The 2,879-nt window shown below is 37.0% G+C and overlaps 1 pseudogene; it reads left to right on the forward strand.

Moving 5' to 3' along the window:
* The first annotated feature begins 1,048 nt into the window (after window positions 1-1,048).
* LOC145268978 (5S ribosomal RNA) lies at window positions 1,049-1,166 on the forward strand (annotated as a pseudogene).
* The last annotated feature ends 1,713 nt before the right edge of the window (window positions 1,167-2,879 follow it).

A 2,879-nucleotide genomic window follows, 5' to 3' on the forward strand; every position in this document is an offset into this window, starting at 1 on the left:
CAAATGTAGATTCCATGAGCAAAGCTTCTTTCTTAGAACTGCACGCCAGTGGAACTCTCTGCCGCTTGCCTGCTTCCCACCTGACTACAACTTGGATGTCTTCAAGTCCAACATAAACAAACTCCTGATAAACCGCCCCCTTAAGTAAGACACTCTATCAAACCTCCAATACTAATGATTACTACAATACTATCTCATTGATTATTGTACATGCAATAACCCTTATCCCTGAGTGGCCTTCGGGCCTTGATAAGTGGTGACCCTCATGTAAAAAAAGAAAAAAATCAATTCTTGAGGCAGTAGAACAACAGAATCGCAGTTTATTTTTGTATGTCATAACGCACATTGACGACCTGCAACTTGTGTTCTGTTAAGTGCATACAATCAATCATTCGCGTTGCATGTGCGGCATAATCACGTTGACCCACCAGTTCCCATTAGATCACTTGAGTTAAGCAACGTTGAGCCTGGTCAGCACTAAAATGGGTGACCATTTGGGAATACCAGGTGCTGAATGTGCTCTCCGCTTATCTCGGCATTGTGTTCAGTTTTTTTGTTTTTGTTTTTTGTTTTTTTTTTTTTTACAAAGGAGTTACCAATTATCAAGGCCCATAGGCCACTCGAGGATAGGGGGTTAATGAACGTATGGTAGTCAATGGGACAACGCAGCTCAACTCCCTACATAGTATCCATGCAACTTATGTCCTCGATAGTAGCCCCCTACTTCAAAGTGGCACTGCACCTTGCTTGGGGTGAAAATGGCATTAAAAAAAAAAAATTTTTTAAATCAAGTTATTTTTTATTGTTGTAGATTAAGGACTAAATTATAAAATTAACTGCATGAAACAACAATGTAATAATCAAACAATTACAACTACATTCAACAATGGAGTTTCCTGCTTTTCTTATTTAGTCCTTTAGTCCTCACCTTCTACGAGCAATGTTTCTGACAGAGGGGGAAGAATCACTGTTTTCTGGGTCAGAATCGATTCATATAAACACTTATCGTTGACCAAGTTAAGTGCATACAATCAATCATTCGCGTTGCATGTGCGGCATAATCACGTTGACCCACCAGTTCCCATTAGATCACTTGAGTTAAGCAACGTTGAGCCTGGTCAATACTAAAATGGGTGACCATTTGGGAATACCAGGTGCTGTATGTGCTCTCCGCTTATCTCGGCATTGTTTTCAGTCGTTCAAATACGATTGAAACGGTCTGCACATCGTAGCAAGATATGACTGTATTTACATAAATAATAAAAGAAAATATAATTTGCTCTCTTTGATTGAGCACTATCAGCGACCCTTGGTGAAATTCAATTATTCTTAATTTTTGGATATCTTTCTACCTGGAATATATATATATATATATATATATATATATATATATATATATATATATATATATATATATATATATATATATATGTGTGCGTGTGTGTGTGTGTGTGTGTGTGTGTGTATATATATATATATATATATATATATATATATATATATATATATATAGATGTTGTTTTGTTTTGGTTTTAGCGATATGTTTTGAATAAATTCAATTATTTACGAAAGTGCATTTTTTACCTAAATGCGAGTTGGGAATAATTTTCCCTTTTAACCAATTTGGTACCCCCACATGGGGAGCGGTATATATATATATATATATATATATATATAATCACAAACAAAAAAAATGAATCCTTTTTAAGTCAAATTCCTACGATATATATTCTGGGTTTACAGGGTAATAGAGACGAGTATATATTTTTCAGACAATTATGCGAAGAGGGGGGGGAAGAGGAGGGAGGGATTGAGCAGGAGGAGAGGGGAGGATTGAGGGAGGATCGCACCGACCGCAAAACTCGATACCCTTACGTCGTCTCGCGTTACGTTCTCAGTCTGGTTACTCTTATAGAAGAGAAAGATGATGCCCTCAGTGAGGAACGGGGCAGGTGGAGGGGAGATGAAACAAAATCGGCTCAGATGGATTTTTGCTGTTTCTATTTATGCAAGAGAAACAAATGTTAGGGTTAGTGTTTGGGTTAGGGTAGTGCTCCAACGAATAGGATAATGGAACCAGGGCGGCTGGGGTAGGGGAAAAGGTAAGAATTGCAAGAATATTTTATATGAATATACTAGCAGGCCTCCCGGCGTTGCCCGGTCGTAAAATACGCACGTATATTATATATTTAATTAATGTAGATTTTTTTTTATTTATTTTCAACAAACGCCCGTCTGGCTGAAACTACTGTCAATAATTTTCCCAACTCTCTATCTGTGCCTAAATCCAAACGTAGATTACATGAGCAAAGTTTCTTTCTTAGAACTGCACTCCAGTGGAACTCTCTGCCACTTGCCTGCTTCCCACCTGTCTACAACTTGGATGTCTTCATGGAAAATTCGTTCATTAAATGTTTCCCACCTGACTACAACTTGGACGTCTTCAAGTTCAACATAAACAAACTCCTGACAAACCGCCCCCTTAAGTAAGACACTCTATCAAAACCCCCAGTACTAATGATTACTACAATACTATCTCATTGATTACTGTACACGCAATAACCCTTATCTCAGAGTGGCCTTCGGGCCTTGATAAGTGGTGACCCCCATGTAACCCCCCCCCCCAAAAAAAAAACCCAGAAATACTGTAGGTATTAAACGTAACGTTAAATTCATTTAAAAACAAAACAAAACAAAAAAAAACTGAGACATGTGTCTGTGATTATTATGTCGGTACGTGCAAAATGAATGCCGATGCTCAAAATGTATAAACATTTTGACCCATCATTTTACTTAAAAATCTAGCAAAAATCAGGAAATTAACCAATTTTAATGAAATTTTTATGAAATTTTAATGAAATTTTTATGAAATTTTAATG

This window comes from Euprymna scolopes, chromosome 44 (genome assembly GCF_053919585.1).
Source record: "Euprymna scolopes isolate OS-2025 chromosome 44, ASM5391958v1, whole genome shotgun sequence".
NCBI lineage: Eukaryota > Metazoa > Mollusca > Cephalopoda > Sepiida > Sepiolidae > Euprymna > Euprymna scolopes.